Source organism: Hermetia illucens, chromosome 3 (assembly GCF_905115235.1).
Source record: "Hermetia illucens chromosome 3, iHerIll2.2.curated.20191125, whole genome shotgun sequence".
In the NCBI taxonomy this organism is placed as follows: Eukaryota; Metazoa; Arthropoda; class Insecta; order Diptera; family Stratiomyidae; genus Hermetia; species Hermetia illucens.
The window spans coordinates 173,439,856-173,455,461 of NC_051851.1; the positions used below are offsets into that span (position 1 = coordinate 173,439,856).

General features: G+C 40.8%; 1 protein-coding gene and 1 long non-coding RNA gene across 2 annotated transcripts in view; both read right to left on the reverse strand.

Moving 5' to 3' along the window:
- LOC119651069 (sodium/potassium-transporting ATPase subunit beta-1) overlaps nt 1-15,606 on the reverse strand; it is a 119,535-nt gene that overhangs the window by 66,225 nt on the left and 37,704 nt on the right. The gene's annotated exons all lie outside the window — the stretch shown is intronic.
- LOC119651070 lies at nt 1,457-1,967 on the reverse strand. Its single transcript, XR_005249412.1, has 2 exons — nt 1,887-1,967; nt 1,457-1,800 (listed from the first exon to the last, which is right to left on the reverse strand). It is a non-coding gene; the product is annotated as an uncharacterized LOC119651070 (long non-coding RNA).

The following is a 15,606-nucleotide window of genomic DNA, read 5'->3' on the forward strand; positions in this document are numbered from 1 at the left end:
TCAATCGTAGGGTTATAGCTCCACCTGGATATTCCTTTGCAAAAAAACAGGTAGCTCTGAAGCTGGCCAATCACGTTATTTTCTGATTTGACTTTATCTTGTAACAAATACTAAAAGAAAAAAATTGTAGAGGAGTGGTTACGAATTAAGGGCGGATTTGGCTCAGCGGTGTTAGCAACACCACGTTAAGCCAGTTGATGCGGAGTTACCACCAGTTGCTGGTGAAATTTGGCTGATTGAACATTCCTGATGTAGCTGTCAGGACACTCGAACATTGTTCGCATCAATGAGGAGGCTCACACACTGACTTGCCAAGGTCTGGGTTTACAATGGTAGAACTAGGGCCAGTATATGGATCGATGGATATCGATTCAGGCCATTCACTGCCAAGTCCGATCTGAAGGGTGAAGTTGCCACCAGTTGCTGGTGAAATTTGTCTGATTGGACATTGCTGATGTAGATGTCATGACACTCGAACATTGTTCGCATCAATGAGGAGGCTCACACATTCACTTGCCAAGGTCTGGGTTTACAATGGTAGAACTAGGGCCAGTATATGGATGGATGGATATCGATTCAGGCCATTCACTGCCAAGTCCGCCAATTCCTTTTGGGAGGTGAAAATCTTTATGAAAGAACCCGATACCTCAAAAGTGATATTTTTATTGTCTCTTCAGAAGTGGGAGATGCAAATCCTGATTACCTTGAACACGAAGAAAAAATAAGGCGGTAGTTTCGACCTCATATGGTCGAGAGAGGAGACGGTCCTTCACTTTATATATATATAGCTTCCCGCTCTTCTCTGACTTTAGACGAAGATAGCGAAGAATCTTCGAACTCCACGCCGCTGGAATATGTTCGCAGATTCACCCTGCCAACATCGCTGGCGGGAAGCCGTTAAATAGGCGACTACTTGGGGCTGCAGCCCCCTCCAAGCAAAACTAAGTTACTACACTTTTTTTGATACTACACTCTTTTGATGAAGTAGACTGAAGCCAACGAAAGTATATACGGATCCGACGGGTGAAAGGATATTTGACATCCTTGGGCCCACCCGTCAAAAGTCGTCTCCAGAGCAACTTTAAAGGAATATAAGGTGTTATGTGGTATTATTGGGTATTGGATAGAGACCTCATATTCATTGTGGGGCATTTATCGATATGTGTTTCAGGGAAGATATCTGGTCAACCCCCAAAGTTGTAAACTCTGAAGGGTCGGCACACAGCCCTCTTGCTTATATGGGTCATGGGTTTTTTTTTGAGTGGGACTATTACTGAACGATGACGCCAGAAAATGATGAGATTTTATTTCCAAACGGCATTGAACATTTTCTAAAAAAATAATTCGAAAAAAAGATTAAAAATCCCAGACAAAATTACAAACATATCCTACCCTGCACAAACGTGATCTTGAACCTGTTAATTTGGCACAGATACGTGAGATATTTGCCAAAAACATTCACGATCTTTAATATTTATTCTGAATTCTGTTTACATAAGTATATTTATGTGTAAAAGATCAAGACAGATTTGTATGTAGAAATAGCGATAAAGAGAAATATGGATGCCTTTTGGTTTCAGCAAGGTGCCTTTAGCCTTTCCATTCGTCGCTAATTAAAACATAAAAGATACATTTTCGTGAGCCTTGAATTTGAGGGTCCATTCTATCTGGGAAGAATCTGGAATTATTTGTGCTAATTGTTTTCCCAGAAAATTATTGAAGAATGGAATGTTTCCCATATTTTCTTGGTTCAGTCACACTGTTCTCTGTAGGTGTATCTGAAAGAATTGAATAAACAATCTAATTGACAAGTCATTTTGTTTATTCAAGAATATGACTATATTCCACCCATTTTTGTGTCGCCGTAGGAGTCGTACTGTCGTTACCTTCTTTCTCTGGTATTAATGACCTCCCAGTGGGATTTTCAAAACAGTCGCTCTGAATGCAGTTTCATAAGCGAAAATTTCAAATCTGTAAATAGATGCTGCCTAAATTTAGATTGAATGAGAACGATTGGCTTCATAACATGCTGGTTTCATGTGTGAAAATTTAACAGAGTTGATTCGAAGCTTTTACCGAGTGTTTGCACAAGCACAGTAAATTGCTGAGGAGTTTTCAGGTTGTGTAATAAGAAATGAAAATTATGACTTTTCCTATGAGCTCTGTTGACGACAGAAAGTGCACGTTCTGCTAAATATACGGCAGTTTTCCGAGAAATAACACTCAGTCCATTCAGATACGATTTTGTTATGTAACGAAAGTGGAAATTTTGCAGTTTAAGATACTCAGGATTCAGGGGTCGAGATCTACATCAACATTCATTCGAATCCTTACCCACCAAACTACAACATTTACCCTAAATATATTTCGTTAAGGGATATCTCCTCCGTGCAAATTAGAACATTTTCTGTTTAATTACTCGTCACCATTCTAGATAATCTATATATTCCCAGTTCGTAAACAAATATTAGTCAGTCATCATTCAGAGCAACTTTTCGAATAAAAAGATACAACAATGGACTGTTTTCATGGACGTGACATACAAAGCTCGAAACCAGTTCCAAAACAAGTTAATACCAGTCGCACTCAGATACGAGATACTTTGCTTTTTCCCGGTGCTTTCCCTTCCCAAAAGATCGCTCCTATATGCATACGTTCAGAATTCCATACGATTCATGAAACTTTATTGCCCGCAATATTATAAATGATTCTACTGTGATTTTCGGGGCCGCATGCTACCTGTTTGAATTTGAATCTGTACTTCTGGGTGTGCCCGATGAAGACTGTTACAGATAAGAATACTAAAAGCTGGGGTTGTTGCACCATCCTCACATACTCCTCCAATATAACTAGTTTATGAAATGTGTGTTGTCTTCATGTTTTACTATATATTTCCTGTGGTAAATATGGAGGACCCTTTTGGGCACATGCGTAGTATCTAAATTGTTCTTTGTTTATGTCATTTTCTTGGTATCATCTTATCTACTTGTGGAAAGCTTTACGTATCTCCCGGGGGCAGTGTACATAGCAATGTCGAAACAGAGAATAGAGAAGTTAAACGCATAAATTGCTTCGGGAGTGGCGCCTAGGATCCTCGATATTAACTGAATTAGTCCCATTTGAAGGGATGTTATTATGTACTTTGCAGAACATTACCCACTTTTCAGTGCGTTATGGTTGGCTTATTTGAATTTTGTCAATATTGAAAAGTCTGGCCGAGGGCAATGCCCTTTTCTAGAGTGTAGAATTGTTGGAAGGATGCAAGAGAGTGATATCTTGATGCACATTTAGGTTTGATTATTTAACATTCAAAGGATCGCTAAGCAGCTTTCGTATTCCTTTGATATATGTATTGGCTCACTGCCACTGAGAAGCTCTAATTATGTCGACAACACAGCATAAATTCCTCTTCTTTGCTTCTTGCTTTTGTTCCTTACCATACTCCTGCTCCTCCCCGATTTCATATTCTACTTGAACCATCCAAAATTTCAAGTTAAAAGGGCATTGGTCCTTTCTTTCACGCGTTGCAAAATAAGGCGATTGCTATTGTGTTCGCCGGCAAACTGACTGTGGAGCCAATGTTGTTCTATGGTCTGCTATCAACTGGTTGGCGACAGAATCGTTTGTGTTTTCCACTCAAGCAATCTCCCGCGAATCAGCTGATTTTGAAGATAGATTGTTAAAACGTATCCTTATCAACCGGAATGAAAATCTAATTCTAAAAGTTTGGTTCTCTATTTTATGAAATCGTGAGGTCATCACATAGGCTTTTTAGGTCCAATTTTATTAGTGTTTTGATGGTGAAACCAAATAATTTTTATTCGGAAACTGAGAGAGTTATAATGAGATTTTTCGTGGAGATACTTTTTAAAAAGGATTCTCTGTTTGGCGGATCATTCGCAGAATTCCCTGTGGACGACTGTCAATGATCTCTAGAGAAAAGCTACATAGACTTCGGGTTGACGAGAATAAAAGTTCATTGTCTTGAATGTTGCCCGAAAGATTGTCAGGACTTACGGTGGAAATTTGATTGGTTCGATAATGATCCTTAAATTCAAGCCTTTATCAAAAATTCATATCCTTCGAAATTCCTAGATAGAGAACGATTTTTCCAAGACTGCTATGATTTCCAAAAGAATGTTAATACATCACAGCAGAACCTCTGGTATTGATAGGATAATTGGGTGACACCTTTATCTAGTTCAACTCGATCATTTGTCATTATCGAGTATCGAACAAGATGCTTAGAATATTTTCTGCCATTTTCCTTATCAACGTTCCGAGTGTTAGCCGTGATCAATGGAGCCTAGATAATATTAAGTCATGACATTTGTTTAAGAAATAATATGGATATTGTTACTCGGTAATATTTGGTAATGTTTCGTAATGTGATATCACATTGATACGACGTTACTAAACAATATTTCTTACAAGAATAATACCATCACATTTTCTCTATTGGGAGGTGATGCGGTAATGTAAAGTGATGTTGTAATGTTAATGATATGATATTACATACATCATCCACCCTTCTCCACTCTTTAAACGACCAGCAATAAGCAGGGTACATCAAAAACAACACAACATCACTTAACATCACAACATCACTTAACATTACCACATCACCTCCCAGTAGAGAAAATGTGATGGTATTATTCTTGTAAGAAATATTGTTTGTAAGGTCCATATCGATGTGACATCACATTATACAACATTACTAAATATCACCGAGTAACATTATAATATATCGTTGGATACATCAACGATATTCTTCCTGTGGCGGTGGTGATTATGGAGTGCTGAGTTGATACAAACTATTGCTTGTGAATTTGTAGGTGTTAAGATTACCTATTCGCTCGATGGCTTTGAATAACATACCAGAAAATTCCCAGAAAGTGCATATACTTTGAAATGACAAGTAGGGCTTGTTTCCAAGAATGAAGATTTCCTGTTCTTCGCATGTGACAATATCTTACCTATTACTTATCAATTTCCTTATTAATCGGAAGTATTAGTTGCGGTCCATTTTACGGGAATTTTCCGCTTTTTTTCTTTTCTTACATGAAAGTTTCTTCATCCAAGACATTTTTCGCTGTCATGTATTTTAAGCTATGAATGTGATAAATGATTGACAAGTAGTGCTAGGTAACTTTTAGCAATATCGGCTGGCGCGTGTGATATTCCATGTTGGTGATGTGGAGACTGCTTTAATAGAATGTACCGTTGTGTAAAATTTGCCTGCAGTGGAGTGCTAGAACGGCACGCACTCAGAGCACCCGGTCCCGTGAAAAAAAATTTTTGCAATACACTATGTATTTACCAAATAATAAATTCTAATCTTGAATTCATAGAATTCATGTGGACATTTATTAATAAGACTTGAATTACTTAAGGAACTCTTCTCGTCGCTGCTCTTCATCCGAGGCGAAGCTCACGGAGCAGGTCGAGATCCGCTCCTCGAGTAGTAGGGTGTCAGGACCATCGAGAGGTATTGAGCTATGCTGGCACTACCGAACCTTCGCGGAAAATGCCATAAAATGCACCACCCCTTGTGCTTTTGCAACAAAAACGTAAGGGGTGGTGACTCTAGCGATAGTTACCCGAACACAACACCACAACACCTTTCCGTTTACGACCCCCTCAGCAGACGAAACTATTTGATTGAGACAAGCGCCGGGGCTTCGGTTCTCCCAGTATCCAGCTATCATCGATTAACACTTCAGGCTTGGTGGCAGCAAAATTCATTTTTTTACCTTGGATCTAGTCAAGGCCTACTACCAAACCCCTGTAGCTCTTGAAGATATTCTAAAAACGGTAGTATACACACCTTTCTGACCCTTCGTGTTTATCAGGATGACAGGACTATGCAATGCGGTGCAGACACTTCAAAGATTATCCACTCTGTTCTACGAAACCTAAACTTCCATGAATGAGCACACCTCAAGTGCATTTTTTAACATCTCTTTGAGGTCGGTCTTGTTCTCAACGTTGAAAAGTTCCACCAATCTCTGGTGAGATTTCTCGGCCACAATATTCAACCGGAACCGAATAAGATGCGAGAAATTCTGAGCTTCCCGCTACCCAAAATTGTTAAGGATCTGATAAGGTTTTTGGGCCAGCTAAACTTTTACCGTCATTTCTTGCCCAGGGCTTCCTACCATCAATCGATCCTTAACAACTATCTGTGATTGAAAACCAAAGACACCCAGCTGATTGAGTGATCCAAAGCGGCTATCCAGGCATTCGAATCAACCAAGCAACAGCTGGTGAACGCCACGCTTGTGGCAAGTTTTCGTCGATCCCTCAGGCATCGTTACACGTACTGATATTCACCAAAAGGTGAACAAAACCTAGCAGCCGTTGAGCTCTCAAAACAGTTGAACCCCGCCCAACGGACGTACAGTACCTACGATCGTGAGTTATTAGCCGCGGATTTCACAATAAAATACTTTCGTTATTCCCTAGAAGGTAGGCCGTTCACAGTGTTCATAGGTCAATTCACCTCTGATATCAAACAGGTGTCTGGAAAAGTCAACGTAGTTGCTAGCGCTTTGGCATGCATTGAGGAGGTCAAGATCCCCGCAGTTCAGGATCTGGTGCACACAGACATCCGGACAACGAACCGGACAGTCACGGGATGTTTGAAAGATGGCACCGCATGCTAAAGGTCGCTATAATAACGCAAGATGACTTCTCCTGATCCCAAGTGACTCTTGTCCTACTTGGCCTGCAAGTCCTGCGGAACTTGTGTACAGGGAGAATCTGAGACTCCCCAGCGACCTAGTTCCCGAGGTTCGGTCGGCTGCGTTTACTCTGAGACGCTGTGAGCCGGATCAACACATCGCCACCAACCAAACAAGTGAAAACGACACCTCCCGGAAGGAATTTTTGGATATTGTCTCACTGATCTGAAAAAAGTCTGCTCTTGTTATCACTGCGAATGGAGGTGAACGTGATTGGAGCCCAACGGTAAAGCGGCCAATCTCGGGAAGTGTAGCGTAATGCGTGCCGTGACGAAAGGTAAATTATAGTTCTGCGAGTAAGGGAGGCAAAGTTACCACAAAAAACTTCCAGATGTTAGTCTTTTTATAGTCCTGTGATGAAATATTAACGGTCGGCTCCTCATCCAGGAAGATACGCAGTATAAGAAGTGGATGAAACATTCCACTATGGAATAACAACAAATGAAGTTTCACCTTTCATGGACTAAATAGTCAGTTATCGTAGCATGCGGATATGGATTGCTTCTTTAACCAAAAGTGAAATTATCTCGGCCATCAATTTACCCAAGGCCGCTGGGCTTGACCCTCTTCTCTCCTCCTCAGTGTTTGAAGTCCAGATTTCTCTTTCGTCTGGGGAGGGTTTCGAGAACATCATTCCTAAAACACCTTGACCGCGATAATCCCTCTTCGCTGTTTTGTCTATATCCACAAGAAAGTGGGGTTTTTTTTTCGCGCCAAGGTTTTTTCTGTGCTGGTATATGGAAGCCCCATAGGGAAAGTGACCACCACTGTTACTCGAAAGCCTTCGTTAACATTTGTCTCCGTCCTGTCATTGGTATATTTTGACTTGTCATAATCTCGAATGGAGAGCTGTGTTGGCTGATGAGGGAGATGTCGGTAGATACGCTGATTAGAGGGAATTGGGGGTGGGTGTGTAACACTTTAAGAAAGGGCAACAACTCGAATGCTGTCCCAAAGTGGCCGACGAGCGGATCACTATAGAAAGATATTACGAAGAACATTATAGGATAAGTGTATGGTACTCGGGGAAAACCGGAGCTTAAATACCTTCCGACGAACCGTTATATTGTAATGAATTCTTTATTAATTTGAGATCAGGCAGCTCTCCCTGGGACTCATTTAATTAATCTAGAAATGCCAGAAAATTGTAAGGATCGAGTCAGATTTCAACTGAAGCTAAGGGAAGTATCAATTGAAGGCTTAGAAGGCTTAAAACTATAATCGGAGGAAGAGGCTGACGAAATAAGTTATAATGCGTGATAGCACCGGCATAGCTTCGGAATCGGAGAATGGAAATAAAGTTATAGTTCCACGAAGGGCAACCTGAAAATTTCGGCCGTAAAGCCATCTTCGCTCAATATTTTTGAAGTTTGGATGCTAAGCAACAAACGAGGGGTTCGTGGACCAAAAAAAAGGGAGTAAATTGCCTCCCATTTGGTCCGATCCGATGTCAAGTGGATGCAGACTTAGGACCTCTCAATCCTTAAACAAAATATGGGAGTACAAGGTTTTGGGTAGTTTTAAGATGGCGAAGGATTAAAAGAGTGGAGATGGGTGGCATTGTTCAAACGGGGGAAGAGCTTCTTAAAGAAGAGGAATTGGGTGAAGTCGGTTGAAAGGGCACGATAATGACAGTTGCGGGAAGGGGATCAGATTCCGGGGAAATACTTAAGGATGCTTCGAAAGGGGGAGTTCATAAGTGTTATGGAGAGTTGAACTGAGTTAATTGCTGATATCGATTTAGTGCCTGTGGTAACGGAGCTTATCCTCGAATGTTATACCGAGATCGAGAATGGAGTTGACCCTGTAAAGGTAGAGGATATGAGAAAGTAGCTCATTGAGTGCCATTTGCCGATGTTAAGTGCCAACTCCTCACAACAGTGCTCCACAGACCCCTCTGCTCTGGGCCAAAGATAGACGACTTATGATTTCGTCCAGGGCAGAGCCAACCCATCAGACGCTGCCTCTACCTCTACCTTGGGAGAAGCGTGGCCGAGATTGTTACTGGGTGTTGTTTGCCCGCTTGTATATAATTCATAACACGCTATGGGTATGAATTAGATTCATGTTAAAAATCGCTTATAAGTTTAGGCCTAAGTCGACCGAACTACCTTCAGATTTTTTCTTAGACCTCTTAAATTTTGGTAGAAATGTCCCAAACTAATAAACGATTGGAATATTTACCTGGTCAATGAGAAAGGTAGATGGAGTCGAAATTGCCTCGTAACTACAAACAAACTAGTTAATTTGGTTGAGCTTGATGAAAACCCCCTTGTGGCCAAAGGGAAAGCCAGGTGACAGGGTCGAGGTGATGGGGATACATCCCTCTGCACTGAAATCATCGGACGGGCAGGGTTGTCGTCCCTTCTGAGTTTCACATACGAGAGGTGTTCTGGAAATAAGCTTGGTTTGCTTCTGACGAAAGACGAGTTGCTTCGGTGGTGAAGCCGCTTGCGCCCACGAGTTACGATGGTCATCATTGTCGGTATATAAGACAGGAAGCGCGTCCTTTTAATGAAGTACAGAATATTTAACGACTTAGTTTGGCAGAACGGTTTGGTTAAGATCAGCATAGAGGTATCACCGGCACCATGTCAAGGAAGTAAGTGTCAGTATTATCACCTAGATGCGCCTCGACTCTAGATGGTAGATATTTCACGGTAGCTGTAACTGACATTCTTGTTTTTTCGTTGAAACTCAGTAGATGGATTCCTTTTGTATTTTGGAGCGATAGATCCTACTTTTTGGGTAAATGTATTTACTAGGCATTCTTGCATAACGTTGGATAGTAATCGAGAGTGAGACAGAGCCACCTGAAGTCATTCACATTTAAGGAGAAGAGGAAAAGAAATTTTCGAAGAGAGAGAGAGAAACAAGTTCTCTATTTGAATTTAAAACCATTATTTGCAGGAGGTAATAGCACTGAATTCGTGACTGTTTTTTTGGTAACAAGAAATTCTTTAGATGAGCCCCCAGTTGTGAGATTTTTTCAACAAAATTGTTGAATCGCAGTTCAGAATGTTTTGAAACGAAGGGTACCTTGACTGTACGGAACATCACCAGGCTTTTTACGTTTGATTTTATGCACCCCTAGAATTACGTCAGTCTACCAGTGAATTGATTGATTAAAAGCAAAAATGGCAGTGCATAGGTCAGGCCTAAAGAGAATGACATTATTCCAATTGGCTGCTATGATATATTATACTATGTTTAGGTAAATGCAAGAGGTATGACCCTCTTCATGTCCACCCAACTACTGGCCTATGCTGACGATATCAACATCATGGGAAGAACCAACCGAGACGTACAAACTGCCTTCATCCAGATCGAGCAGGCGGTAATTGTCGCGAGATCTTGGGTTGCACATCAATGAAGGCAAGACAAAATATATGGTGGCAATGTCAGCACCGAAGACGAATCAACCAACAACATCAAACACGAAGAAGAATAAAGATAGGAGAATACAACTTTGAGACCGTTGACAATTTCTCCTATCTAGGGTTGAAAATCACAACCGATAACAGCTACGATGATGAAATCCGCGCACGGTTGTTGTCAGCCAACAGAGCCTATTTCAGCTTACAAAGACTGTTCCGCTCGAAACGTCTTACTGTACAAGACTATGATCTTGCCAGTCCTCGTGTATTCCTCGGAAACTTGGGTTTTTAGCAAGAAAAATTGCGAACTCTTGGCCGCGTTCGAGAGAAGAATCCTCCGAAGAATTTTTGGCCCCCTACATGGGGATGGACGATTCCGTAGCCTACATAGTGACGAAATCTATGAGCGATACCATGACCGTCCGGTTGTGGATAAAATCCGGCTCAATAGGTTATGGTGGGCGGGTCAATTAATCCGTATGGATGAGGATGATCCCACTCGGAAAGTCTATAAGGGCAATATCTATGGTAGAAAAAGAAGACGAGGCAGACCCTACCTAAGATTGAGCGATGGCGTAGGTCAAGACGCCGGACAGCTTTTAGGGATATTGAATTGGTGGACCTCGGCGCAAAACCGGGATGTCTGGAGTTCCTTATTAAGGCAGGCCTAGACCGGATACCGGTTGTTGCGCCGTTGATGATGACGATGATAGCATTCTTACGACATGCAATTCGTGACTTCCTGTACAGGCTCGCCTATGTTATATCACAAAGTGTTCCTCTCCTACCTGTATAATAATTTGGAAATATGGTCATAGAATCAGCATTAAAAACCCTGAGCCACACCCACAATTTTTTGTATCCTGCAGATAGTCCACTCCATTATTATTTTTCCGACATTGATAAGTTGCTTTACTGTTTTCTCAGGTACACTGACTACGGCCAGTTTGTGCCTTCTGGAGTTGACAGATGCGACACCTACCTCAAAATCAGTCAGCCGTATGATGGCTCCCTTCACCTCATTCTTGTACGCAAAAAGGTCCAGATCTCCCGTTTCAAGTGGGACCGTCGCGTCGGTTCCCAGGCTGTTCGTAGAATGTATTCTTCTCTCCCTGGGCTCAACTTACAGAATACACTGCCAGATCGAAACCAAAGGGTAGATTTGGCATCTATACCAGTGTCTCCTGACTTGGAGCGGCTTTCGATTTCTGGAAGGGTGTCCGTAAAAGCTCTTCCAATCCCGTTCTGTTCGTTTAGTTAACAATCCGCGGAATTCGTCGTCGTTTTTTAACATCTTTCTTTATCGGTTGCTAGTTACCTCTCCGGCAGGCTGTTTTTAAGATTTTTTTGGAAAACAAAACCTTGTTCAAATTGGTTTATTGTCTGTCCGTGTGTTTTTTCAGAACTGGTTTATCTTATTGATACAAGATTTGGCGGAAAGGTGGGAACTGTGAATTCTTTCGCATACAGTGGGTAACATCGTTCTATGTTAAGTTTAAGGGGCGGTCGCCATACAAGTAAGAAAGGGGTGTCATTTTTTTTGTCGTCGAATGAAGTCATGTGGCGTCTCAAATGGAAGACCTCGACTAGTACTTCCCAAAGTTGTGAGTTTTAACATTTAATGCAAAAGAGGGGAATTCAGAGGCTGGAAATTTTTAATTTTTTGTAAGGACTCATTCTTAAAAGCCAGACACCCGAAAATCTGAAAAAAAAAAATTATCTAGCTGCCACTATGCGGTATTGCCTGGAAAATTTAAATTCATCCCTGAATCAAGTTTTGAGGTAGTATACTCTATAAAATAGATCACAATAACATCAAGGTTGGTGGAAATCGCACTATTACTAACAAAATTATAATAAGTCAAATTTGTCGCTTTTATGTGTTATAGATTAATGCAGTCTAAGCCATGAGATGTCAGTATCACACTAAGATGAGTGAATGAGTTATTATCGAATATCGAACAAGATACTTAGAATAGTTTCCGCAATTTTTCTTACAAACGTTCCGAGTGTTGGCCGTGATCAGTGAAGCCTGGATAGGTTTTAGTCATAACATTTGTTCAAGAATAATAGTGGCATTTCCTGATGTAGGGTAGGGTAGGTGATGTATGTAATATCATAAAAGGGATATCCTTTTAAAGTGTGATATCACATTTACATCACCGAGCGCGATCCAAACACTACCAAATAACACAATTTCACTTAACATTCCAACATAAGTTAATATCACCACATCAGCTCCTAATAGAAAAGGTGTGATAGTATTATTCTTGTGAGAAGTAATGTGATCGATGTGATATCACATTACCAAATATCACCACATGTACAGTTGAGTAATGACTTTGAGAATGATGTGATATCACATTACTTTCTAAGGTGATCTTTCGCGTGTCGCTTCATCGGTAATCGGGTCTGAGAATGTGCAAAAAGTTTGCAAGGAATCGTTTGTTCAGACGTTCAGATCATGCTTTGTAGTATACTCCGGTATGCCAGGTAATTAGTTTCTCCCACTTCTTCTGCAATCAGACTGCGCTTCAGTTTTACTATCATCATATTTTATGTTTTGCGTGTGATAGCCTTGCATGATACAATAAACACAAAGGCGAAAGCAAACCGCCATGACGCAATCGGTATTTGGACCCGAAGAAACGAAATCGAGAGTTTGGCGCTCAACCAACTCGACCGTCACAGTGTCATGTATGAAATGGCCAGTTATTGTTGCATGCGGATACAGACTCCATCCTTAAATAAAATTGAAACATTTCCGGGTAAGGAAATTTACACAATATCTGAACGATTTCATAAGATACGGTGTTGGGTAGTAATGGAGAGTGAGACAGAGCCACCTAAAGACCTTCATACCTAATAAAGTAAGGAAGTAACATTTTCGAAGAGAGAGAGAGGTTCTCCATTTCAGTTTAAAACCATTATTTACAGGAGGCAATAGCTCTATATTCATAACTCCTTTTTTTGGCAAATAGAAATTCTTTAGATGAGCCCTCAGCAGTGGGACTTCTTCAACAAAATTGTTGAATCACAGTTCAGAGTGCCATGAAGTAAAGGCTACCTTGACTGCACGAAACGTTCGTTAGAATTACGTTAGTCTATCAGTGAATTGATAGATTGAAGTGCAAAAATGGCAGTGCATAGGTCAGGCCTAAAAAGAATGGCATTATCCCAATTCGTTGTTATGATATGCTATCTTTAGCCAAGACCATCTCCTTAGCCAGTATTGAAGGGGATGTGGCTCCAAAGTTCCAAGAGGCAAATGATTTAAGAGGATATAAATCCCTTGGGAAATCTTCATTGTTACTTTCAAGAAGGTGCATTTGGGGTTTGTTAGTGGTGGGTGAGTTTTCAGTGATTAAGTGTGTTTATATAAAACTGAGTAAGGTAACATTAACTTTTGATGAAAATGGTTCCATCGATGCCTTTGTGATAGCAAGATCTGCTGTCTTCTTGAGATATCCTTGCTGCTTCCTTTTCGCAGACAAATGCACTTACCTGAAAGTAAAAAAAATGGCATTAGATATATGGAAAAAATCTAATTTCTTGCAAAGTTGATAGAGGGTGTTGATAAATATGTTTTTTTGTAAAACTATGCGGAGTATGTGATCCTTATAGGAGAAGCTAAGCAACACCAGAATATATGAAAGACACAAAAGGTCCTTCGTTGTTTGCCTTAATAATGCATGGCAATGCTCTGAAGAAGAAGGTAGTGGTTCCAGTTCATGGTTGGATATGATGATTGAATGATATGAGTGGAAGTGGCTACAAGAGGGGAGGAAGTCTAAAAGCAACAACTTTCAAGATGATCAGATTCATTTTATGCAACCTTTGACCTATATTGATGGTACGATGGTTGAGTTGGTTAAGCGTCAGCCTCTCGATCTTGTTGTCCAGGTTTAAATCCTGTTCGGTCATGGATGTATGTTTTCGTCTTTGTGCTCTACCGCTTCTGTAGGTTTATCACTTGCTCAGGATTAAGTGTGATCATAATGAGACTGAAGCATAGTCCCATTGAAAGTACCCCAAACTTCATAAAAGAGTGAAGAGAAGAGGCTATTCTCACCTATATTCATACCAGGATGACTTAAGTTAATGGATCAACTCAATCATTTGACTGTTCAATTGAAGTCATACGAAATCTAAATTACTACCCGAATATACTCCAATTGTCTTATCGACGTAAGACCACATTCATAATTCATTCAGCAAATCGTTTGACGCACCTACCTATCAAATCAATTGGATTGCTTCATATTACTGACAATAACTTCTTATCATTCCTCAAAACTTTCAGCAAACCGTGATACTTCACAAAAATAGAAACTTCCTATCTCGACTGGGGAGTTGTTCTACATCGGATTGTGTAATGGAATTATTAATCCGCATTTGTTACAAGCACGGGAAACTTCCATGGCTTATCGGTTTAACCACGTTAGAATGCCGTAAAGCGTTTTGAGTCATAAGAGAGTTGCGCACACATAGGTGTTTGGGTGATACCAACAATGCAGGTCTACATGGCGATGTATCTGGGACGTATTTAGTATTCATTCTTTGCATGCTTCCATTGAAAGTTTAACATGCGGCCACAAGGTGTTTAGCCTATTATACGGGAGAGTCACGCTTTGAGAGTTCAGCCCAAAAATGTGACGCAGATGGCGTTCTGGCGCTCACTTTATTATCATTTGCTTTTGTTGCAATTGACGCGTTATTATCATAACTATTTTCTGTTCAATGACTATGGTATGGCGGTGTTGGGTTTGAATGATGACCACATGGAGCTGGGAATTACGTAGACTCCGCCTGAGTGATATCGATAGTTCTGCTTAAATGCGTAAGCATTGAGGGATGACTTATTGTAATATAGAAATCGTCAAGGGAGTCTAGAGTTCATGTGATAAACATTTGGAATTTTATGTAAGAATGAATGATAAGTTTTGGTCGGCAGGTTGCGCTGGATAGTGCTAGTTTTGCCTCCAATATATATTTCTATTTCTACATAGTATTTCTTTAACATTGAAAATGGTGTCACCGGTTTTGAAAAGTGCTCATGGAGATCTTTCGTTTGACACCCGACATGACTATCTTCCAAAGTGAAATTTCACCCCCTTTCTATAAGGAGCGAAAATTCCTCCCTTTCTCCAGGAGGAGGCCAGTGGCTCCCTCTTCCTCCGGTGTCTCGACCTAACCTTTGGGTGGAACTTGGAAAACTGTAATTGTGAACCGAAAGGCATACTGCAGAACAATGCATTCTGCAGAATGTTGCCGGAGGTAACAGTTGTACAAGGATCAAAGCAGAACCTTACCAAAAACCCAACATTGAAGGAGGGCTATATGTTCGAGCGGGGACCCAAAAGTAACGGGAATTGGGTTGCGGTGGGGAGCGAGATTGGAGGAACCCATTGTTCGATCATACCACCTGAGTCAATGTGATGGCAGATTGTCGAGAGCAACGCGCGCTGAAAAATGTTGTTTCTTGT